Genomic DNA, 27,005 nt, shown 5'->3' on the forward strand with positions numbered 1-27,005 from the left:
TACAGGGACAGTTCCAACAGAAATTCTTAAAAGTCATCATGATGGTGAATTAATGTTCATGTGTAAAAACATTACCTGGAGAGCGAGAAATACACATGACAGGTTAAGAGCAATAGCGAATGAGCAGGGAGTTGACATTGATAAGGTTAAAGCTTTGCAAAAAACCTACAGGATGGATTTTTCAGAAAAGGATATTGAAAATTTGAATGCAACTAGTAGAACAGGACAGATTAAAGAAATGGTTGCATTATTGCGAAGATGGGGAGATGTAGAAAAATGGAAGGATAGGTGGTATAAGAAAAGAGAGGAATCTGAAGATAGAACAACTTATTCAGCTTTTCCAGTGAGAGAAAAAGAGAAACCAGTGGATAATTATCCTATGAGAGAAATACCTGGAGGAGGATATGTACATGTTCCATGGACCAGACAGGATATTTTATCATTTACGAATGATTTCCCTCGATTGAGAGAAAAGCCCGTCGAGTGGTATAGGCAGGTAGATAGGTTTGTGAAATTGTCAAAAGTGCTGTGGATTGACCTGAATAGTCTGTTTGATATAATTGTTCCAGCAGACTTGTGGACTGAGTGTAAAATAGTTGTGAGTTGGCCTACTGAGGAATATCCAAGAGATCCAAGAACAGGAGCACCAGATCCAGAGGTAATGAGAAAGTACGATCAGGTGATGGTATACCTGAAGAGTAAAGTACCTGCAAAAGAGACAGATTGGGTAAAAATAGATAGAACACAACAGGAAGCAAAAGAATCAGTTCATGCTTTTTACGAGAGGCTGATACTGGCGTTTAAACAATTCAGTGGAGATGAACACCTGGGTGACAAAGATTTGAGTCATTTTGTATACAGATTTGTATATGGCCTGAGACCTGAAATTGGTGAGAGAATTCGTGAGCACACAGTGGATTGGCAGAGTAAGAAAATAGATGAGATTCTGAGACATGCTAAATACTTCAGTGATGAAAGTGAAGCAAAACAAAGAAAGCTGAAAGAGAAAGCAATGTGGGCACAAGTGAAAGTTGCAGAAAGACAGGAAGCACAGTTGATGGAACAGGCGAATAATCCAGGAAATAATGCAGGGAATAGACCTAGATATGCAGGGAAAGGAAAGGGGAATCTTGAGGAAGCAAAAAAGAAGTTTCCTTGTCACAACTGTGGCCAATTGGGGCATTGGAGATCGGAGTGTACCAATCCACCATTAGTGAATAATGAGGGAAATTCCTTGAATCAACAGGTGCAGAACGAGGGGAAAAATCAACAGCAGCAACAGCAGAAAGTTGTGAGACAGCAGAGTCAAGAGCCAAAACCGCCCTTGCCGCAGAATAGAGGAGCACAAAAGTATAATCAGGATTCGGGATTCTACAATGATGAGCAGGTAAACAAACCAAGGCGTTCTAATCAGGTACAACAGTACTTGTTAAAGAATGAAGGGAGTGAATCTGAGGGTGATTATTGACGGTGCCGAAGAGAGGAGGAAGAGTGCATACTTGGTGCAACTCTAGAAATAGACCAGGCAGGACCATTTGTGGATGGGAAAATAAATGAAGAGAGTGTTACTTTTTTAGTAGACACAGGTGCGACAAGATCAACTGTCAGGTCAACAGATGTTAGAAATCTTCCTCTCTCGGATGAAGCAATCCAAGTAGTTGGTGTAGCCAATACACAAATCAGAACACGTCTTACGGAACCAGTAAGAGTACAGATAGGGAAATTTTCAGACATGCACAGATTTATTGTCTGTGACACGAGTCCAGTGAACCTGTTAGGTAGGGATCTGTTGTGCAAGATGAACTGCACAATTTTCTGTACACCGGATGGAATAGCTTTTGAAACACCAGATGAGGATGTTTTGTACCGAGTGACTCTAGAAAATAGGGAAAGTGAGTTAATTGGTGCATTTGCTGTGTTTGATCCAGAGGATTTGCCTCGAGAGCTGAGGGACACAGTGAAAAGGACAGTTTGGGATTTTACTGGAGAGGATGTGGGATTGATGAATAATGTAGATCCAGTGAAAATTGCAGTGAAAGAGGGAATTACTTATCCTAACATTCCTCAGTACAAAATGACACCAGAAATAATTGAGGGAATAACTCCTATAATTGAGAAAATGATTCAGCAGGGAGTCCTGAGAGAACTACTGAGTAGTCTGTGTAATTCACCGATAATGGGGCTAAAGAAGCCTAATGGGAAATTTAGGATCGTACAGGATCTGAGAAAAGTTAATCAAATTGTGGTGGCATGTTGTCCTATTGTGCCAAATCCATCAGTGATCCTGTATCAGATTCCACATGATGCTGAGTGGTATACAGTGATTGATTTGTGTCATGCGTTCTTTTCAATACCATTGCATCATGACAGCCAGCCGATTTTTGCATTTAGGTTTGGCCAGCGTATTTTAGCATGGTGTCGAATCCCACAGGGGTATACAGAGAGTCCTTCGATATTTAATCAGTTGTTGAAAAAATCGTTGGAGAGTTTGATCATGCCTGAAAATTCAGTACTAGTACAATATATTGATGACCTACTTGTGGCATCAAAGACACGAGAAGCGTGTGAAGTAGATACCATAGCTTTACTGAATCATCTGGCAGATGGAGGGTTAAAGGTATCTCCAGCCAAATTGTAATTTTGCAAGAAAGAGGTGCATTATCTTGGACATAATATTAAAAAAGGTCTGAGAAAAGTGACTGATGACAGAATCAGAATCATCAGGGAAATGAAAGCTCCAAAGACCCAGAGAGAAGTGAGGATGTTTCTGGGGATGGTGGGTTATTGTCGTCAGTGGATAATTCATTTTTCGCTGATAGCAAAGCCACTGATTAAACTGACAAAAAGTGAGATGACAGACCCATTGGAACTAGATGGAGAACAAATGGCAGCATTTGAAGAGCTTAAAAATAGAATGTGTGAGGCTCCAGCTTTGGGTATGCCTGACTACGAAAAGGAGTTTGAATTGTACTGCAGTGAGAGAAATGTATGTGCACTTTCAGTGTTAATTCAGAAGCATGGATTACTGAGAAGGCCTATTGCGTACTTCTCATCGACACTTGACCCTGTAGCTGTGGGTTTACCAGGTTGTCTGAAATCTGTGGCTGCAACATGCAGGAGTCTGGAACAGAGTGAGGGAATCATAATGGGATATCCTGTAAGGGTATTCGTACCTCACAATGTGGCAATTCTTTTGACAAGAAGCAGAACTCAGTACATGTCACATAGTCGGTTGACTAAATATGAGAAAGTGATTCTAGGAGCATCGAATGTGACTCTTGAGAGATGTGTAAATGTGAATCCAGCAACACTTTTGCCGGATATTGAAAATGTGGGTGTGAAAACGGAAGATGATCATGATTGTTTGGATGTGCTTGATTATTGTACAAAACCGAGACCAGACATAAGGGATCTTCCCTTACATGAGAGTGATCATGTGTTGTTTGTGGATGGTTCATGCCTGAGAAATGATGATGGTGTGCTATGTGCAGCATATGCGGTGTGCAAAGTTTCAGAGGTTATGGAAGCATCACCATTGAAAGGAGTGAAATCTGCACAGGTTGCTGAATTGGTGGCATTGACAAGAGCTTGTGAAATTGGGAAAGATTTGAGGACGACTGTGATGACTGATAGTCAGTATGGATTTGGAGTGGTGCATGATTTTGGCCAGCTTTGGCTACAAAGAGGTTTCTTGACATCGAGTGGAACTCCAATAAAGAATGCTGAAGTGATTGGGAAATTACTTGAGGCGATACAGCTGCCTAAGGAGTTAGCAGTTGTAAAGTGTGCTGCCCATGGACAAGGGGAGGATTTTATAACGGTTGGAAACCGTTATGCAAATGACATTGCTCAATACTGTGCGAAATCCAATCAGTCAATTAATAGGGAACGAGAGGGGGAAATGTCTTTTTGCTCTGTGATGTTTACTAATGTCTTAGAGACATGGGATGAAGTGAAGCAGTTGCAGGATGAGGCAGAAGAGGAAGAGAAAAAAGATTGGATTAAGGCAGGATGTGCCCCAAGAGAAACAGACCATGTTTGGGTCTATATGGATGGCAGACCAGTAATGCCCAACTCCATTTTGTCGTCAATGGCAAGGATGTATCATGGCCAGGGACATTTGGGGAGGGATGCGATGATTAGGTCGTTCAAGCAGACCTGGTACAATGCAAAGTTCAGGACAATTGCAGAGAGCATCTGTCAAAGGTGTTTGATTTGTCAGCAATTTAACACTGGGAAAAAGACAGTGGTGAGTCTGGGAACAATAGGCAGAGAAGGAGGTCCTTTTACAAGAATGCAGATTGATTTCATTGAAATGCCCCAAGTGAATAGACTGAGGTATGTTCTAGTGGTAGTCTGTTTGTTTTCAAGATGGGTTGAAGCTTATCCGACTAGGAGAAATGATGGAGTGACAGTGGCAAAATTACTGTTAAGGGAGTTGATTCCTAGGTACGGGTTTCCAGTGACGATTGAGTCTGATAGAGGTGGACACTTCTATAATGAACTCATGAGTTTGATTTGTGAAGCATTAAGCATACAGCAGAAGCTACATTGTGCATACAGACCAGAGGCTTCTGGTGTGGTTGAGCAGATAAATGGCACAATCAAAAACAGGATTGGTAAAATGTGCTTAGCCACTGGCATGAAATGGCCGGACGTCTTGCCTCTAGTGCTAATGACTTTTAGATCTACTCCAGATAGAACTACTGGTTTAAGTCCGCACGAGATAATCATGGGACGTGCAATGCACCATGCATTTGTACCTGTCAATAAGTTGATGACAATAACTGATGACATGATTTTGGATTACTGTAAAGGCCTGGCTGACGCAGTTCATTCTGTGTTTCACCAGATTGGAGAAGAAGCTACCACACTTGAGAAGAAGCAAGCTCATGATCTGAGTCCAGGAGACTGGGTGAGGATTAAGGTGCACAGAAGAAGAAATAGCTTAGTTCCAAGGTGGGGAAGGCCGAGACAAGTCATTCTAACAACGACAACTGCAGTGAAGTGTGCTGGTGTGAAAAACTGGGTGCATGCGAGTCATACTCTGAGAGTTCCAAACCCAAAAGAGGGAACTGGTAAAGAGTACTTTGAAGAATCAGATTCCAGTGATGATGAAGACCCAGAACCAGTGAGAAAAGAAGTAGAAAAAACTCCAAGAGAACAATTGGGAGTCTCAGAAAGGAGATCAGATTCTGTAAGAGAGCCTGAAATTTCAAAAAGCAGTGAAGAAAAAAGAAGAGAAAAGAGCAATTCCACAGAGATTACTCCTGAATCGGAAGAGGAGGAGACTGAAGAACCACTTGAGATTATACCTGAAGAAACAGGGTCAGAAAAAGATAGAGAGGGACAGATTGCGGAAGACCCCCGAGGAGGTGTAGGGAACATTCTTGACAAGTTAGGTGAAGGGACAAGTAGACAGCAAGAAGATTGCGTGTCGGAGACCCGAGGAGGGACAGGAGTAGGGAAGTCTCAAATAGTGGTGAAAGAAACTGTGGAGGAAAAGAAAACTGCTAGAAAAAGAAAACAGAAGGCACTTGAAACAGAATTGGATGAGAGTGAGAATGAACAAACAGAGGGTCGAGTTCTAAGAAAGAGAACTTGGATTGGAGAAAGAAATAATAAAGAAATTAGGCCGAAAAAGGTGATAAAAGGAGATCGTTGGCCTAACAACAGAGTAAAGAGATTGAGATACAGAGTAATAAGAACAAATACATCAAAAGCTGAACAAGTGAATGAAGTATCGAGTCAAAATGAAGTAAAAAGAAAGGAGCAAGAAGAATCAAGAGAACCTGAGGAAATAAAAAGAATAAAAAGACCCAACCAAAAGTACAGATCACCGGAATGGTCTTATGTGGCACTGTCTGAAGAAGGAGAAGAAGAAACAGTGACTCGAGATAATTCGGAGGGGATCTTGAGAAAAGTGGTTGAGGAAAAAGAAGGAATCTTAAAAGTTATCCTGACTGACATTGGAGAAGAGTCAGATGCACAAGATGTTGTTGATGATCTGATACAATTTGATATTATTGAAGAAGAAGGAGTGAAAACTGATGAATATCCAAATTGAGTGAACTGAAAAATCACTTGGAGGAAAAGTGAAAAAAGAAAGTCTGAAATTCAGTTGTCTGAAGTAATCCAAAGTATAATAGTAGTGGAGTAGTAGAGGCTAAGTCAAAAGACAAGGTCAAAGTAATAAAATGGCTAACATAGAGGATAATCAAAGTAGATGTGCCTTCTTTAAAAAATGGTGTAGAATGTGCTGCTGCTGTACTGGATTATTAATGCTACTGTGGGGAGTTTTAGTTTTATTAGTTACTTTTAAAGTTACATCTGAGATGCATACAGAAAATATGACAGATATAGAGAAGAATTCGCAAAAAGTAGTTTTGACTAGAATTAGTAATACTTACATACACAAAGATAGGTCAATTAATAATTTTTCTAGTAATGTTTTTTCGAAGTTGTTGTATGAATATGTGAAAACAATGGAAGTTAGGGATTGCTACGTTTGTATGCAATTACCTGCATCCGTTTCAGAGGGTGTTACTTATCATCATTTGCCAGCTACATATGGTATTTCATGTAGTATATTAAGTAGTGTTTTCTATTTGTTAGGGAAAATAGATTATAAGATGTCTAACAGAGATAGTATTTTTGGGCATTTGCCAATGAACAAAGAGCTGAATCCAACTAAAGAAGCTAACACTTTTGGTGAAATTTTTATTGAAGAGAAAGGATTAACATTAGATTACATTTTTAAGAATAATTTAACTTGCAGTCTGAAAGAAGAGGAGAAAGCTTTCCTGGATATGGTAGAGGAAAGGAGATTGAACATGCATGAGAAAGCAGGGAAATATAAAGTGAGTGAGACAATTTGGGACATTGAGATGGGGAAAGAATTGAGAAATGGGGCTAGTCCAACTTTAGCTCTAGATGTACCACAGAAGGGTAAGCTATGCATTACAAGAAGGAAATCCCAATATGATACATATTTTGTTGGGACTAGTGAGTGCCATGATACATACTTCATTGCAACAGGTTGGGGTTTCAGAGGTGGAGAAGATACAGTTTTCCCAGGAGTGTATTATGTTTGTGGGAACAAGGCTTATTACAAGTTGCCTGACCATTGGTATGGCACGTGTTATGTGGGTCTGGTCTTTCCAAAGATTTTTCATATAGATAAAATAAGAGATGTAGAACATATTAATTTACTAATGCGTTTCAAGAGAGAAACCTGGTCTGAAATAGTGGGTGATATTTTTGGGGTTTTAATTCCAGCAGTGGGAATTTCTTTAAATGCTTATGGAATTCGGAAATTGTCAACAGTGGTGGATCGCTTATCGACAAATACCGCTGGAGGGTTTCTTTTAGTGAATACGGAATTAAGTGCCGTACGTGCCATGTCAATGCAAAATCGACTTGCCCTTGATATTTTATTGGCCAAGGAGGGTGGAGTTTGTGGAATGCTGAAAGTTCAACATTGTTGCACTTACATTCCAGACGAAAGCAAAGACCTGAAGGTCTATATCAAAAATATTACTGATTTGCATGAAGAATTAGTACCACTTGAAGCTGAGAGTTTATGGACTAAAATAGCTAATAAGGTGATAGCTGTTAAAGATTTTATTGCAAAAATAGGTAGTACTATTATAGGTAGAATATTGTTTCCTTTAACTTGCATAATTATTGCTTTATTGATACTGAGATTAGTGTGTGTGTGTTGTAAAAACAGGGGAGGGAAGAAGAAATTGAATAAAGAGAAGAAAAACAAAAGGTTGAAAAGAGAACCACAAGAAATTGAATTAGAAGAATTGAGGGAGAGTGTTTATTTAGAAACAAAGAGGGATGATGAAAGAGTGACTGGTGTGTAGTGTTGTGTAAGGAGAAAAAGACATTTCCGATTTCTCCTAAAATGGGACTAAATTTTCACAATTTTTTTTTTTTTTTTTGGGTTTATTTGGTGATAAAATCACCAAAGGGGGGATTGCTGGAGCAGAGTTTTCAGTTTGAAAATTAACTGGGTTTTGAAGCTCTGGCATGTCTATTTGTTATATTAATTTATTAATTATTCATTATTAATTATTTGTCTTGTGTAAGTGTTTATACTAATCAACTCGTTTGTTTTAACAAGAGAGAATTACACGTGGGAATGCATAAGTGTGCTGTTTAATAATAATGTGCGTGTTTACATGTTTAAAGATTGCTGAGTGCTGTTTATTTTTAAAGCACGAAACGCTTTTCGAATTAATGCTTTTCTATGTTGCAAGAGCTAGATAATTGCATACACATAAGGGTATTAGTGGGGTTAACACTGTTCAATCACTATGCTGTGGTAACGTTGTTTTTGTCTCTTTTAATTAAGATGGTCTATTGTGGCCTATTGTGGCCTAAACAAAGATGGCTGATATGTAAAGCCTGGCCTCGAGTAGAAATCTGTGACGAGAGAGAGCCTTGCTGAATATGGTCCTGAAGTCAGCTGACCACAGTCTTTGCCTTGCCTGGTTGAAATTTTCCGTGAGGACAGCAGCAGTTTTGGGCGATCTCCAAATGAAATGAAGCGTCCTTGGCAGCTTTGGGAAACAAAGGAGCTTTAAAGAAAGACTCTGAACTATGATCTCATTGCCGAGGAGACGTGGAAACTACAAGATACAAGTGTATTTTTTGGTTCCTGTTCCGTTATGTTTATTTTGTGATTTTTCCTGAGCGGAGATTTTCAAATGTAGCGATGCTACATCCTTTCCTTCTCGCTTTGCTCAGAGGTTTGACGGAAGAAGTTAATACAAATTATATTTTCTTTTGTTCGACTTACTATAAGAATTGTTAGCCTAGAGAGGGTTTTTGCCACTTGCTATTTGCCACTTGCCATTTGCCTTTTGCCGCGTTCCGAATCTGCGTTGGTGAAGATCGTTGCTGAGAGGACTTCGTCTTGAGAGACTTTACCGAGAGACTTGTCCTGACCCGTTCTGACATTTAGCTAGAATAGGTAACTATGAGAAAAATGATTTATTCTGATTGATTTTCTTTGACTAATTTTAAGATAAAGCAATATAATTTTGAATATGGTGTTGGTTATTATTTCTTGTCAATTATTGAGTATCCTATTTTGATTATTATTGTATAGATTGTTTAGATTATGTTTAAGGGCAGTCTCAATAACTAGATCTTATCGACCCCGATATAGATGCAGGGTGTTTAGGAGTTTTTCTTTCCATAGGTTATTGCTGGTAGAGTATTTGAGCGTATGTTAGTGAAATGGGCCCTAGTGTATGAAGAATGTATGTGCGTGTAACTGTGAGATTACTCTATCCGTGGAAGTAGGGATATTATATACACCCTGATCTCTATCAGGCCTGGGCCTAGTGTTGTGTCAGGGATGGATCAAACAAGTGTCAGCAGTAGTCATGAGCACTAGGCCAAGACACACAAGTGGGGTTCTGTTTTTATTGGGAAAAGTGGGGGAACATTAGGTGGTAGGAAGTGTTTGGATCCTTGCACATTCTTGTAGTTTACATCACAGAAATGCATAGAGGATTAGTGTTTTTCAAGTTTCACATTTGCAGGATATTCTGGGTAAGAAAACATTGGGGGATCAACACAAGCAACACCTCCCTGGACTCCCCTGGATACCTACTTTTCAGAAATATCTGGGTTTGATATGCTTCCCTTTATGATTGCTGACCACATGACTAATTATTACAGCTACAGCAGTTATCATTATCTCCACAATACTTTTTTGGCCCTTCCATGTCGTGGGCACCTGGCCCACCTACACATGTGATGTACAATCTTTATAGGAAGACCTGGGTTAACACAGGGTGGTAAAACATTTGGCCGGCCCAGTGATCTCACAACATTCACACACACAAATGTGAGGAAAAGTTGACTTTTTATAGCTAAATAAGAGGTTTTCAGGTGATTCTGGGTAAGAAAACATTGTGGAATCCACACAAGCCACTCCTTCCTGGACTCCCCTGGTTTGCTAATTTTTAGAAATGTCTGAGTGTAGTAGCTTTCTCCAGATGGCCACCGAGCCTGTGACCAAATATGCAGGTGTAATAATTTTGATGTCTCCATAATACATTTTGTGGGCCCTTCCCTCTCATTTTCACTAGGCCCTCCCACACAAGTGAGGTACTGTTCTTCTCAGTAGTCTTGGGGGAATGCTGGGTGCTAGGTTTTCTGCCCCTATTTGTGTGCAGATTCCAGTACTTTTCCTAACAGAAATACAAAGAAAATTAGTTGTTTTAGGCAATGTTTGAGATTAAACAGGATTATGGGTGAAAATAAATGGTGAGAGCCACGTACATCACCCCACCCTGGATTCAACCGGGTGTCTAGTTTTAAAAAATGTGCTCAATTGGTATGTTTCCCTAGGTTCCGGTTGAGCTGGGGCCCAAAATACACAGCTACCCACAGGGCGAAAAAACACATTGGTTTTCAGTGGAAAAATGTGATGTATCTTTGTTGCGTTAAGTGCCCTTTTTGTGTTGAGGGCACTTGGCCTACCCACACAAGTGAGGCATGGTTTTTCTCAGGAGACGTGGGGAAATGCTGAGTGCTATGAAATTTGTGCCTGCCAGCAGATTCGAGGAGTCTTTCTCACTAAAATGCAAGAAAAAGGTGTTTTGGGGGAAAAATTAGAGTTTGCATGGAATTCTTGGTAAAGAAACCTGGTGTGCACCACGCAAGTCACTCTGCCCTTGGGTCCCCCTGGTGTCTAGTTTTCAAAAATGTAGCCTGGCTGAGCTGGGGCCCAAAATCCACAGCAACCCACATTACTAAAAGCACTTCGTTTTTCACACTGACTCATTGTCAGTGAAATTGCTCTCCCTCCCTCGCAGCTCCACCTTTAAGTGAGGCCTTCCCCCAAGTCCCTGCACTCTCGAGTGTTGGTGTTTGAGGCCCTCCTCCACCCACAGGTTTCACCTGCACCTCATCCCTGGTGGTCCAGTGGACCTCTGTCTCCATTCTCTTGATCCGCTTTTGCTCTCCTTTTTCACTCATTTTTTCCCTCACTTCTATCTTCCCCCCTTCACTCTACTTCTGGCTCTTTACTCAATTTTCTGTTGTTTTCCCCTCATTGCAAGCTCCCCCTTCACTCTGCTTCTGTGTCTTTCCTTCGTTTTTCACTCGTTTTTTACCCTCATCTCAATCTCCCCCTTTCACTCTCCTGTGTCCTCTGTGTCTTTCCTCTACTCTTTCTTGCACTTTTGCTGCCTTATTTGCACTTTTCTCTCTCTTTTTGCCTTTTTCCTTTTGTTTTTTTCATCCCATTTTCCCGGCCGCTGCTGCCCCCGCGGCCCCTCCCCCCCAGCACGACCAGTGCGCCCGGCCCAATCCAGGTCCCCTCCCCGCTCCCGCCTCCCAGCTGTCCAGCCCTCCCCGACCCCTACTTAATGGCGGCCACAGGGCAGGCGCTACGCAGCCGCGCCGCCGGGGCACGAAAGGCAAGCTAATCTGCGCCCGTCTGCAACCCGACTGCGACAGGAACCCTGGATCTCTGCACCGCCAACGCTCCGACCCAGCGGCACTCCACGCTCTCAATCCAGGCCGCAACAACAACTGCAAGCTAGCATCACCAGTCGACACCCACAGACCCTTCAGCTGTCACCGCTGCCGGCACACCTGCAGCACTGCCAAGACCACTGACCCAGCGCAATCCGCCCGCAACAACACAACCAAACCGAAGACCCTGCAATGCATCCTCCTCAACGTCCGATCCCTCCACAAACACGCCACTGAAATCTGGGACCTCCTCAACAGCACTACCCCGGACGTAGCATTCTTTACCGAAACCTGGACCAACACCACCTCGGGATCGGACATCGCCAATGCCATTCCCTAAGGATACAAGATCTCCAGGAAGGACCGCGCCACCCTCCCAGGAGGAGGAATCGCCATCGTCCACAAATCCACCATCCGTCTGAGCACACTCCCCAACGAGCCCATAGACCTGATGGAACACCTTCACTTCGAGATACTTGCCAGCCCTACCTCCACCCTCCGAGGAACCCTCATCTACCGACCCCTGCCAACTCCATCACGGACATCATCTCCCCGCATGGCATCGTGTCCACCAACTACACTCTACTGGGAGACCTCAACTTCCACCTCGACAACCAACTGGACCCCAGCACGACATCCCTCCTGGACAACCTCCACAACATTGGACTCCGCCAGACTGACCATTGATGAGTCCACATCACCTTCAGAACACCCACCATCCACAGACCCCACAAAGAAACTGGACCAGAATGACAGATGACCAGCTAACCTCATCACTCAGCAACTCCACCCCAACCATCACAGAAAACAACGCCAATACCGCAGCCCGAACCATGCACAGATGGATCTCCGACAGCACCAACACCATAGCCCCCCTCAAGAAAAACAACAACACCCACGCCAAGAAAGCTAGATGGTTCACCACCGAACTTCGAGACTCAAGACGCACTTGCCGCTGCCGCCTCAAAAAGTCGGGATGAACACCAAATCCACAGAAGCCCACAACAACTTCAGAGCTTCCACCAACACCCACCACCAACTCATTAGAAAAACGAGGAAAAAATCGATTTAAGACAGAATCTCCACTCATGCACACAACAGCAACCCACCAGCAAGTCCACCGACATCCCTCCCTCACAAGACCTATGCAACAAACTCAGCACATTTTTTCACCACAAAATCAAGAGCATCTACGACAAATTTGATGAAGACAACCAACACACTGAACCCTCACCAACCACCCCGACACCCTGAAACCAGCGATCGACAACTGGACAGCCCTCACCACCAAAGACACACTGAAGACGATGAAGTCAATCCACTCCGGGGCACCCACGGATCCCTACCCCCACCACATTTTCAACAGTGCCGCCGACACCATCGCACCCATGCTCTGCCACACCATCAACCGCTCCCTGGCAACCGCCTTGTTCCCTGACGACTGGAAACACGCTGATATCAACCCCCTCCTGAAGAAACCCTTGGTGGACCCCACCGACCTCAAAAACTACAGACTCATCTCCCTGCTCCCGTTCCTTGCGAAAGTCATCGGGAAAGCCATCAACAGCCAACTCGCCACATTCATCAAAGAGCACAACATCCTCGACTCCTCCCAATCCGGCTTCAGAAAAAAACACAGTATGGAAACCGCCTTCCTCACCGCAACAGACGACATCCGTACCTTACTGGACAAAGGAGAAAAAGCAGCCCTCATCCTCCTCTCAGCGGCATTCGACACAGTCTCTCACCGCACCCTAATACGCAGACTCCATGATGCAGGGATCCAAGACAAGGCCCTCGACTGGATCCGCTCCTTCCTCTCCGGCAGAACGCAGCGGGTCAGACTCCCCCCTTTCCTCTCGGACCCTACACCTACCACCTGCGGAGTCCCCCAGGGGTCCTCCCTCAGCCCTACTCTCTTCAACGTCTACATGGCTCCGCTCGCCCCCATCGTCAGAACCTACAGACTTAACATTGTGTCATACGCAGACCACACCCAACTCATCCTCTCCCTATCCAACGAACTCAACACCGCCAGACACAACTTTCGAGAAGGCATGGAGCCGTTGCTAAATGGTTGAAAAACAGCTGCCTACAACTAAACACCAACAAAATGAAAGTACTCATCATGGGCCCAAACCCAGACACCTGGAATGACACCTGGTGGCCCCCTGCCCTCGGAAGCCCGCCCACCCCCACAGACCACGCACGCAACCTGGGAATCATCCTGGACTCAGCTCAAAATGGACCACCAGATCAACTCCGTCTCGTCCTCCTGCTTCCACACCCTCCGCCTCCTACATAAGACCCTCAAATGGATTCCCCTCGAACACAGATAGACCGTCACTCATGCCCTGGTCACCAGCAGGCTCTACTATGGCAACGCACTCTATGCCGGAATAAACGAAAACCTCACCCGCAAGCTACAGATCATCCAAAACGCCGCCGCAAGACTGGTCCTCGACCTTCCAAGACACTGCCACATCTCCCAGCACCTGCGTACACTCCATTGGCTCCCCATCGAAGCTAGAGTTACCTTCAAGATGCTAACACACGCTCACAAGGCCCTCCACGACACCGGACCAGCATACCTGAATAGCCGAATCAAATTCCACACACCCCAAAGAACCCTACGATCAGCCCATCTCTCCTACGCCCAGGTCCCGCGCACCAGAAAGACCAGATCGGGAGGCCGCTCCTTCTCCTTCCACGCGGCCAGAGCCTGGAACAACCTTCTGTTCCACCTCAGACAGATAACATCGCTCCCCATCTTTGCAAGAAACCTCAAAACCTTGCTCTTCGACAGACCTGCTCCTTGATGGACTGGAACCTGCGAACCACCCCCCCCGCGCCTTGAGACCCTTACGGGTGAGTAGTCACGCTACGCTTAACAAACACCTGATTTGGTTTCATTTGATGTGTCAACTTTATGTTTAGCACCCGTACCTGTCGTAGGCGCTTGGCTTACCCACACAAGTGTCGCACCATTTTCCTTGGGAGACTGGGGGAATGCGGGGTGGTAGGAAATGTGTGGCTGCCTGAAGATTTCAGGAGATTTCCTCATACAAATGCAAGGGAAATAAGTTTTTTATCAAAGTTTGAGCTTTGCATGGGATTCTGGGTAAAAAATCCGGGTGAAAGCCACGCATGTCACCCCACCCTGGACTCCCTTGGGTGTCTAGTTTTCAAGAATGTGCTAGTTTGGTAGGTTTCCTAGGTGCCACCTGAGTAGAGGACCAACATTCCCAGCTACCTACATTGCAAAAAAACACATCATTTTTCCACATGAAAAATGAGATTTGTCTACATTGTGTTTGCCACCCTTTCCTGTTGTGGGAACTAGGCCTACTCACACAAGTGATGCAATGTTTTTTTACGGAAACTTGGGGGAATGCTGGGTGGCTGACTGCAGCTTCCTGGACTTTTCCTCACAGAAAAGCAAGGAAAATGTTTTTTTAGGCAACGTTTGAGCTTTGCACTGGTTTCTAGGTAAAGAGAAACTAGCGAGAGCCAGGCAAGTTACTCCATCTTGGACTCCGCCATGAGTCTTGTTTCAAAAACATTTGTGTATTGGTAGGTTCTTGTGAGGGTTTGGACTCCGGGCGGTGTTCCTTACCTGATGTTAGAGAACGACAGCAACCCGACCCCTTCTCGAGTAGGGAACAGACTCCGAAGGTCAGAACGAGGGAAACCGCATTCCGGAGCATAGCCACACCCACCTCTTGTATTTCCCTACAGCAAGGCGAGGAGGCAGAGAGGGGAGAAACTGACCCCGGAAACAGTGGGTCACAACCACTGAAAAGAGACCACAACAAGGAAGGAGCGCCTTTCATCGGAGGAGGTGACGAGGTTCAAGCGGAGCTAAGAGCGGGAAGAGAAGACAGAGACCGGAGCGCCGAAGAGGAGGATACTGAAGACCGCTGGAGTGAAGAGTGGTGGTGTCCACCGCAGGAGGCTGGAGAGCGGCCGCAACTCAGGAGAGTTGCTGCAGAGCCGGTGAGTGACGATAGTTCCAGGGGAGGTGGGGGGGATACGAGGGAGGTGGGAGGAGGTAGACCACGGGCACGGGACGGGTGAAAGGAATCCCCCTAGCCTTCCGAGCACAAATCTTTCTGTTTTATTTTAAGAACCTCACTTCCTGTGATGTCACTGACCATGTCATGAGTGATGTAATATGTGATGTCATCAGCAGTGCATTGCTGGGGCGCGAGTTATAGTTAGCTGAACTAACAATAATGGGGGAATTTCTAGGGTTTTGTACGAGGGAAATGTCCAGCTAACCATAACACCCCTGAAACCTATGTTTTTTTCAGTGAATTTCTAAGGTTTTTTAAATGCCAATTCCTAACTATAACGTGCATGAAACCTATGGTTTTTTCAGTGAATTTCAAGTCTTCCTCCTCTTTCCTCTTCTTTCCAAGTAGGGGGCAGACTAAAACTCTTCTACCACATGTGGGAGTCCCTAACTCAAGATCCTTGGGTTCTAGAGACCGTCCAGGGTTTCAAAATAGACATTTTAGAAATCCCCTTTAAATCTCATCCCCCAAATCCTTTAACTCTTTCAGTCGACCATCAGAAGATCGTCGAAGAGGAAATCTCTTCAATGCTCAAAAAAGGAGCTATCACACAGGTTCCCTGGTCCTTAAAAACATTTATCAGCACCCTTTTCTTAGTTCAAAAAAAAGATAAAGGATGGAGACCAGTGATAAATCTTCAAGAGGTGAACAAATACTTAGTTTACAGACATTTCAAAATGGAAGGTGTTCACCTTCTCAGAGACCTTCTCTTGAAAGGAGACTGGTTGGTGAAATTAGACCTCAAGGACGCCTACTTTACCATTCCGATGGCACTAGAACACCAGCCCTTTCTCCAGTTTACTTGGAAAGAACGTCTCTACCAATTCAAAGCTCTTCCTTTCGGTCTCTCATCCGCGCCCTGGTGCTTTACCAAAATAATGAGAACTATCGTCTCTATTCTGAGAGAGAGGGGTATCCGCCTCATTATTTACCTAGACGACTTTCTGATCATGTCTCAAATCTACTCCCAAATTCAGAAAGACCTCACTACCATCATTCACCTTATCGAAAGTCTCGGTTTCATCATAAACAGAGAGAAGTCCATCCTTACACCTTCCAAATCCTTAGAATTTCTCGGTTTCACCGCAGATACCTCGAACTGTCTCCTCCTTCTCCCTACCAAGAAGATTGCCAAAATTTGCAAAGAAATCAGGTATGTCCTAAAGAAAGACTCTATAACACTACGAGAGTTAGCCCGTCTTCTAGGTGTCCTCTCATCCAACATCCAAGCTATCTTTCCAGGACCACTGAACTACCGCGCCCTTCAGAAAATAAAGAGGAAAGCTCTCAAATCTGGTCTCTGGTACGAGGACTCTGTGACTCTCGACCAAGAAGGGAAATTGGAACTCTCATGGTGGTTAGAGAACCTGGATGCCTGGAATGGCAAAGCAATTTTTGGCTCTGTCCCGGAATTTGTCTTGGAATCAGATGCGAGCCTCCACGGTTGGGGCGCTCGCTTCCTCGATCAAAACACTGGTGGCGCATGGTCCTTTGCGGAATCTTCCCACCACATAAACTTCCTAGAACTTACAGCCGGATTATATGCCCTAATGAGCTTCAGACACTCTCTCCAAGGCAGATCTGTTCTTCTCAAGATGGACAACATCTCCGCAGTCTGTTATATCAACCGCCTTGGCGGTACCAAATCAGCAGACTTATCCGCTTTAGCGAAAAAACTCTGGATGTTCTGTCTAGAACACAAGATTTCCCTGAAGGCGGAATATCTTCCAGGGAAGTCAAATCTCTCTGCAGATTGGAACTCAAGATTCCTCTCAGACCGTACGGATTGGAAACTCAATGTGAACGTTTTCAATTCCCTCTCTCTCTTTTGGGGTCCTCTAGACGTGGACTTATTTGCAAGCAGATTAACTTTCCAACTCCCAAAATATTTCAGCTGGATGCCAGACCCGGGAGCTCTAGCGGTGAATGCCTTTCTTCAATCCTGGTCAAACCTCCGAGGTTACGCATTCCCTCCCTTTGCCATGATACAGAGGGTCCTACAGAAAGTCAGAATAGACCAATGTTGCTTGATCCTGATAACCCTATTTTGGCCCTCTCAGGCTTGGTTCCCCACCACACTCGAACTCTCTTGCGACATCCCCTTCCTCATTCCAGCGAACAAAGGTCTGGTCACCAATGCAGACGGAGAAGATCACCACCTAATCTCTTCAGAGAATTTGAACCTTCTTGCTTGGAAAGTGTCAGGCAATCCAACGAACTGTCTGGCCTTTCGTCATCAGCTCTTTCCCTCCTCGGAGAATCATGGGCACCCGGAACTCATTGTAGATACAACCACATTTGGAAAAAATGGGTTTGTTGGTGCATGGAGAGGAACTTGGATCCCTTGGAGGCTCCTATCGTCAATATAGTTAACTTCCTCATCGAACAATTCGACAGGGGTTTATCTTATAGATCTATTAATTGCTATAGATCTGCAATCTCCGCCGGACACTCCCTAGTCAATGGTAAAATGGTAGGTAAGAACAATATTATTTGTAGAGTGATGAAAAGTATGAGACTAAAAAGACCTCCCAGACCCAAATACTAATCCATGTGGGATGTTAAAGCTATCCTAGACCTTTTCTGTTCTTGGCCAGATAACGCCTACCTCAACAGAAAATACCTTTCATTTAAACTTGCTACTCTCTTATGCCTAATCTCCTGTCGTAGAGTTTCAGATGTGAAATGCCTGGATATTTCTCATAGATCTTACAATATGTTTGGAGTTAAATTTGATATATTTATAAGAACTAAAACCATGTCAGACTCTATTTTTTATCCTCGTTTTGACCTTTGCAAGAAATTGTGCGTCTTAGACTGTATGAGAGAATATGACTTGAGAACAAAGGACCTTCGTCCTCCAGATGCCAAACAACTCCTTATCTCGTTTGTTAAACCCTTTAAACCAGTTGCTTCCTCCTCCATCTCTAGATGGGTCAAGTGTGTAATGAATCTAGCTGGAATTGATCTCTCTAAGTTCCAAGCTCATTCTCTCAGAGGTGCTGTGGCAAGCAAATCCTTCTGGTCTGGAGGAAAGTTAGATGATATTCTTAAAGCGGCCGATTGGTCTAATGCCTTAACCTTCGCTCACCATTACTGTAAACCTATTGAACACATGTCGGATGTAGTACTTCATGGCTACCAACATGCATAATGTAGCCTCCGGTCTTGTAATGAAATTGCAATTCTCCTATTAACATGACTAGTGAATCTGGATTTCATTAAAGACACGGAGGCTATCATTATCCCACCCTTTTGCTCCACTCCCTTGGTTGTTATATTTCTTGAACCTTGTACTTGAAGTTACGTACTTTGTTGATGTTTACTTGTATTGTACATCAAGCTATGACCTTTTTATTATATTACCTTTTTATACCTTCGCTCTCCTTTTCCTTTCAGATAATTCTACATGATCATCTAACCTTCATCCTACCTCTCTTTGGACTCGTCACTACCTTCAATTTCAAGACCAAGTTGGACCTTACTTCTGAACTTTATTTACTTCATTGCATTTAAAAGAGGCAGTCTGTTTGTGTCTCATGCCATTTGTATCCTGATCACTACATTCTAGAACTGTTTCTTTCTTTGTGATGTAGTGCGGCTGTCTGTGACTGCATTAAAGGATTAATGCATAATGATAGCCTCCGTGTCTTTAATGAAATCCAGATTCTCTAGTCATGTTAATAGGAGAATCGCAATTCCTATCTATAACTTATCTCTAAAGCTATGATGTTTAATGATTTTCATTGCATTTCTAAATTTTTCTATTTCAGTGTGTCAATTCCTTTAATTATCTTTTTTATATATTTTTTATCACCATTTTTTTAACTTACTTTTACAATTAATTATTTTAAAAATTAAAAAATATTATTTGTTTTTAATGTTTTTTAAAAAAAATTGTAAATTAAAAAAAATATTTAAATATATTTGTTAAAATATTTTTTAAACTATATTTTCAATACTTTATTAATTTTTTTCCCATTTTTTGGGGGATCCGCGCACCCAACGTGCTAGGAACCGTGCACCCTATGCAAGAGAAATCGTGCACCCAACGCATTAGGATGCGCGACTCCTAATTTTACCGTAAAAAAAATAAATAACCCCTATCACTAATTTTTATTATCCCCGGGGACCCCATCCCCCGGGGTTTATTAAAAAACGTTGGGGACCATGGGGGGAGCCCCAACGCCCCCACGGTCCCAGCCGGCTGCCCATATCCTTCGGGAGCCGGCATTGCTTTTCCACACGGGGAGCTGCTGACATGCAGTTCCCCGTGTGGAAAAGCAATATCGTTTGGATTTTGAAAGAGAAAGCAGGTTTCCCTGCTCTCTCTTTCAAAATCCTAACGAAGTTTGCTATGGGAGGGCGGGAGACTCCCACCCTCTCATAGCAAACAACAGTGTCCTGGGGGTGGGCACCCCAGGACACTGTAGGAGCCGGCCCTGGGGGGTGGCGGTCCCCACGGCCCTCAAGGGTTCCAGGAGGGGGGCCACGCAGCCCACCTCCCTCAATCAATAAAGCCCTGGGGGTGGAGGTGCCCGGGCTGCCTATTTTGTAGCCCCGGGGTAGTGGTCCCCGGGGCTGAGGGGCCCCCCTGGGCCCCCCATTCATATTTACAGATTTTGCCCCTTGTTAATAATTATTAATGAAGCGCTAAGGCCACGCTTCGGGTTTTTTTTTTTCGGCCAGATCTGCGCACCCTGCGCGCATTTCACCGTATTTCATTTTTTTTTAAACGGGGGCCGCACTAGAGGGTCAGAGTATTTCTACCCTGCCCCCTTTACATCTTTCACACACTTATTTCCCTTACTTAATCAGCCTCGCTTCTACCGAGGCACAAAATGGCAACAGTTCCTGCTTTCGAATGTTGACAGACACTTGACAGCCAATTAGCATTCAGCGCGTGATCGGAAGGGTGCGCGCTCGGTTCGCAGAGGGTGCGCTCAGGGTGCGCATAGGGTGCGCGGATCCTCCGAGGCCATAGATATATCTTTCTTTTTTACTCTAATTTTCTCAGGAACTACTGAACGGATTTACACCATTTATGCAAAAGGCACGAGTGTGAACTGAGGACTACCTCTTTGCCAAATTTGGTGTAATTCCGTTCAGCAGTTTGGGCTGTAGCTGCGTCAACAGGTCCTATGGGAAATTGCATGGGGAAAACGCGTTTTGGGACCACCATTTTTTCTCGGCCCTCGCTTGACGAATCACCACGAAACTTTCAGGATAGGAGCGGACCGGAGCTGGCCAAAAGTTTGGAAAATTTCGCGAAGATTCGTCAACCGGCGCCAGACTCATTGGGAATAGAATGTTGCAGATTTCCTATGGAAAATAGGTCCTAACTATAACTATCTACTGGCAACCACCAGTAGATTATATATATATATATATATTCACTGAAAAAACCATAGGTTTCACACATGTTATAGTTAGCTGGACATTTTACTGATGAAAAACCAATGAAATTCCCCCGTTATAGTTAGTGCAGGCAACTATAACTCATGCGACCGCAATCCTCTGCTGATGCTAATACTGTATTTAGACAATTATTTGCCCATGTCTTCTTCCATTAAATTTTAGCTATACATATATTACAAATATTTTTTTTTCATAAAGACACATATGTCATCAGCAGAGGATTGCGGTTGCGTGAGTTATAGTTGCCTGCACTAACTATATACTGGTTTTTTATCAGTAAAATGTCCAGCTAACTATAACATGTGTGAAACCTATGGTTTTTTCAGTGAATTTGCAAGGTTTTTTAAATGCTAATTCCTAACTATAACGTGTGTGAAACCTATGGCTTTTTCAGTGAATTTGTACGGTTTTTTAAATGCTAAGTTACTTTACGCCATTCGTGGCGTGCGTGCCCACTTAACGCAGTTCGTTCCGTGCGCGCACCGTGCGCTTCGCGCACCGTGCGCGCACAGTGAGCACGCGGTGCGCTTTGCGCCCCGCGCGCCCAGTTTACGCAGTTAGTGCCGTGCACGCTGGGTGGGCACGCGGTGCGCTATGCGCACCGCGTGCCCACGTTACGCTGGATGGGCCATGTACATATTGGACATATTATGCGCTTCGTTGTGAAAGGTATTGTTTGATTTTTTGTTGTGCTATGGACAAGCTGATATGCCATGTGCAAATGGTGCACTTCGGGCACCAGTTGCACACGGGGTGTGAAGAATATGGATGGTTTTTTTTTTACCAGTTTTTTTACCGTACGCGTACGGTAAGCGTAATCGGCGATTTTTCGAAAAAAATTAAAATTGCATTTTTGCCCTTGGGGGTTCTTTGAGGACGCCTCCATCAAGGCTAGGTGGTTGGGAGCAGTCTAAACAGCCCCTTTATATGTTTTTTACATTTGTTTTTCTTCCACCCCCTCAGAGTGCGAGATAGAAAATGGCGGCCGCCGCTTCCTGGTTTTGACCGATTCGAATGTTTACTAAGATCTAACAGCCAATCAGAATCGCGCTCGCGGACGTCACCGTACGCGTACGGTAAGCGCACGGTAAGCGCACCGTAAGCTGGCTCAGATATATATATTGATTTAAATGCTATTTTCTCAGGAACTACTGAACAGATTTACACCAGACCTACAAAAGGCACTTCCTTGACCTGAGGACTACCTCTCTGCCAAATTTCAAGTAACTCTGTTCAGCCGTTCGGGCTGTAGCTGTGTCTAAAGGTCCTATGGAAAAATGCATGGGAAAAATGCATTTTGGGACCCCCCTTTTTTCTCAGCCCCCGCTTGACGAATCCCCCCGAGACTTTCAGGGTAGGAGCGGAGCATAGCGCCCCACCTATTTTGAAAATTTCGCGACGATTCGTCGACCGGCGCCAAAGTTATTCCAAATAGAATGTTGCGGATTTCCTATGGAAACGTGGTCCTAACTATAACTATCTACTGGCGACCGCCAGTAGATAATATATATATATATATATATGTATATATATACATACATATATATATATATATATATATATATATATATATGTATATATATACATACATATATACATATATATATATATATATGTATATATATACATACATACATATATATATATATATATATATATATATATATATATATATATATATATATATATATATATATATATATATATATTACCTACTGGCGGTCGCCAGTAGGTAGTTATAGTTAGGACCACGTTTCCATAGGAAAACCTCAACATTCTATTTTGAATAACTTTGGCGCCGGTCGACGAATCCTCGCGAATTTCTCAAAATAGGTGGGGCGCTCCGCTCCGCTCCTACCCTGAAAGTCTCGGGGGGATTCGTCAAGCGGGGGCTGAGATAAAAGGGGGGTCCCAAAACGCGTTTTTCCCATGCATTTTTCCATAGGACCTTTAGAACGAGCTACAGCCCGAACGGCTGAACAGAATTACTAGAAATTTGGCAGAGAGGTAGTCCCTAGGTCAAGGAAGTGCCTTTTGTAGGTTTGGTGTAAATCTGTTCAGTAGATTCTGAGAAAATAGCCTTTAAATCAATATATATATCTGAGCCCGCTTACGGTACGCTTACCGTACGCTTACGGTAAGCGTACGGTGGCGTGCGCGAGCGCGATTCTGATTGGCTCTTAGATCTTAGTAAACATTTGAATCGGCAGAAACCAGGAAGCGGCGTTCGCCATTTTGTCTACCGCACTGAGTGTTATGTATCAAACATGATGGCCAAAAACATGTTATGGGGATGTTTTGACAACTCCCTCTCACATAGTCATGTTGAGGGAGTCCCCAAACATCCCCCAAGAGCAAAAACGGCATTATTTTTTTTTCGGCAATTTCGCGGGGTACGCTTACCGTACGCTTACCGTAAGCGTACGGTAAAAAAATAAAAATAAAAAAAACACTATCCACACTTTCTCCACCCCTTGTGCAAATGGTGGCCGAAGGCCACCATTTGTGCATGGCTTATCAGAGCACAGAAATTTCCCAAAAAATTTCAACAGATTACCTATCACAAGGAAGCGCATAATATGTCCTCCATGTGCGCACGGTGCGCGAAGCGCATCGTGCGTACATGGCCCATCTAGCGTAACGTGGGCACGGCACTAACTGCGTAAAGTGGGTGCGCGGTGCGCGAAGCGCACCGCGTGCTCACTGTGCGCGCACGGTGCGCGAAGCGCACCGTGCGCGCACGGAACGAACTGCGTTAAGTGGGCGCGCACGCCACGAATGGCGTAAAGTCACTTAGCATTTAAAAAACCGTACAAATTCACTGAAAAAACCATAGGTTTCACACACGTTATAGTTAGGAATTAGCATTTAAAAAACCTTGCAAATTCACTGAAAAAACCATAGGTTTCACACATGTTATAGTTAGCGGAAATTTTACTGATAAAAAACCAATGAAATTGCCCCGTTATAGTTAGTGCTGGCAACTATAACTCACGCGACCGCAATCTTCTGCTGATGACATATGTGTCTTTATGAAAAAAAAATATTTGTAATATATGTATAGCTAAAAATGTATGGAAGAAGACATGGGCAAATAAGTGTCTAAATACAGTATTAGCATCAGCAGAGGATTGCGGTCGCGTGAGTTATAGTTGCCAGCACTAACTATAACGGGGCAATTTCATTGGTTTTTTATCAGTAAAATTTCCGCTAACTATAACATGTGTGAAACCTATGGTTTTTTCAGTGAATATATATATATATATATATATATATATATATATATATATATTCAGTGAAAACACCATAGGTTTCACAGATGTTATAGGCAGGTGGACATTTCACTCGTAAAAAACAATGAAATTCCCCCGTTATAGTTAGTTAAGCTAACTATAACTCGCGCACCAGCAGTCCACTGTTGATGACGTCACATATAACATCACTCATGACATGGTCACTGATATCACTCATGACATCACTGATGACCTCTCAAATGACATCACTGATGACATCACTGATGACATCATCCAGTGAATGTGTGTTTTTCTGAGAATTAAATAGGTTTTATATATGTATATCTCAAGGTCGATGGAAGAATAAATGGGTATATAAGTGTCTAAATGGATGATTTTGTTTGTAAAAATTTATTGTGTAACTGATTGATAAAGTGTATCATAGTGAATACATGGTTTAATGAGTAATGTTTAAATATGTAAATATCTGTATCAGTCTCTCACTTTGTGTATAAGTGGCTGCATGGGTTGGTGAGTAGGTACATGGGTGTTTATATAGGTTATTAGTTGGTTTTTTGAGTATCAGTCTGAGTGTCTGCATGGTTCGGTGGGGGGTATTAGGTAGTGCATAGGTGCATGAATGATTGACTCACTGTATGTGTTGAAGACAGCATGTGTGCAGGACTGTATGGGTGGATGAGTATGTGTAAAGGTGTGTTAGTGAGTGAATGACTTTCTTAATAGTGTCTTTATGAGTAACTACTTATGTTTTAAACTAGTATATGTGACTATTGGTGTATATAAGTGAGTATATGTGAGAGTGAGAAATTGAAATTGTTCCTGTATGAATAAGTATATGTTTCTATAAGTGATTGTTTAAAAGACTAAGTATGTGTAAGTCTCCATAGACGTAAGTGTGGTGGTGTGTGTATAAGTGTATATGCAAGTAAATGTATGTTTGATTCTTTATTAGCATGAGTGACTATGTGTGTGAGTAACTCTATGGATGAGTGGCATTGTGTAACAGGATGTATAGGTGTATAAGTACATATGAGTGAGTACATGTATGAGTGACTGTATAGAACTGTTGGTGAATGAGTGGATGTGTATGTGGATCTTAGATCATGCTGTCATGCTGTCTTCAACACATACAGTGAGTCAATCATTCATGCACCTATGCACTACCTAATACCCCCCACCGAACCATGCAGACACTCAGACTGATACTCAAAAAACCAACTAATAACCTATATAAACACCCATGTACCTACTCACCAACCCATGCAGCCACTTATACACAAAGTGAGAGACTGATACAGATATTTACATATTTAAACATTACTCATTAAACCATGTATTCACTATGATACACTTTATCAATCAGTTACACAATAAATTTTTACAAAAAAAATCATCCATTTAGACACTTATATACCCATTTATTCTTCCATCGACTTTGAGATATACATATATAAAACCTATTTAATTTTCAGAAAAACACACATTCACTGGATGATGTCATCAGTGATGTCATCAGTGATGTCATTTGAGATGTCATCAGTGATGTCATGAGTGATGTCAGTGACCATGTCATGAGTGATGTTATATGTGACGTCATCAGCAGTGGATTGCGGGTGCGCAAGTTATAGTTAGCTTAACTAACTATAACGGGGGAATTTCATTGGTTTTTTACGAGTGAAATGTCCAGCTAACTACAACGTCTGTGAAACCTATGGTTTTTTCACTGAATTTGCAAGGTTTTTTAAATGCTAATTCCTAACTATAACGTGTGTGAAACCCATGGTTTTTTCAGTGAATTTGTATGGTTTTTTAAATGCTAATTCTTATATTTAAAGTGTGTGAAACATTTCTTTTTTTTTATCTTTGCAAGGTTTTTTACATCTTTTTTTTTTTACTTTTTTTTCACTTTAAACACTATGGTATAATTTAATGTATTCTTCAATATATACATTTTCACCTTTTTAAAAAAAAAAACAGGTAAGATATAGTAGTATAACATAGTGAATCTTTTTTACAAATTGTAATTTTTTTTTAAAAATTTTTTTACCGTGCGCGTACGGTAAGCTTACCGTAAGCGCACGTTTTGCTTTATGTACGTAATATTTCTACTCTGTTTGCGTATGGTTACGCAATTTGCGTAGACGTCCGTACTGCGTACGTGACGCGTAAGCGCATACTTTACACGCGTACGCGCGCGCGCACGTTACGCGGAAGTGTTCGAGCGTGCCTGTTATGCGCATGCGCGTGTGTGCGTGTCTTTTGTATGCGCATGCGTACTTTTACCGTAAGCGCTCCGTAAGCGCTCCGTAAGCGTAACGTACGCGCACGGTTGGTCATGTGATCAAGAAACAACACTTTTGATTGGTTTAAACTACTTTCAGTTCTAGAACCTTCCTACACCACACCCATTCCCCTCATTACTGCTTGTGACCCCTTAGGAGAAGGAGCTGAGTTGTCTTTGTGATACGATGGCAGAGCAGCAGTCCTCTTCTGAGAGTGAGCCTGGTAGCAGCATCATCAGAGAGAGAAGGTTGAAACAAAAGACTTCTTTTGTATGGGAATATTTTACCTATCCAGAGGGGCAGAAAAAGGTAAATGCTCCTTTAGTCACCTGCTCACTTTGTGAGCGTGTTTTATCTAGAGGGAATCCAAGGAAGAAGTATTCCTTTGGAAATCACTCTATGGTTAGACACATTAAGGATAAACATCCCAGGACTTATGCTCGACATACTGGAGAAACATCTCCAGTTAG

General features: G+C 43.1%; 1 protein-coding gene across 3 annotated transcripts in view; it reads right to left on the minus strand.

Annotated features, from left to right (window-relative positions):
- Nucleotides 1–27,005, minus strand: part of LOC146822909 (glutamate decarboxylase 1-like) — a 931,087-nt gene that overhangs the window by 863,894 nt on the left and 40,188 nt on the right. The window lies entirely within an intron of this gene.

Source organism: Triturus cristatus, chromosome 5_2, assembly GCF_964204655.1.
Source record: "Triturus cristatus chromosome 5_2, aTriCri1.1, whole genome shotgun sequence".
NCBI lineage: Eukaryota > Metazoa > Chordata > Amphibia > Caudata > Salamandridae > Triturus > Triturus cristatus.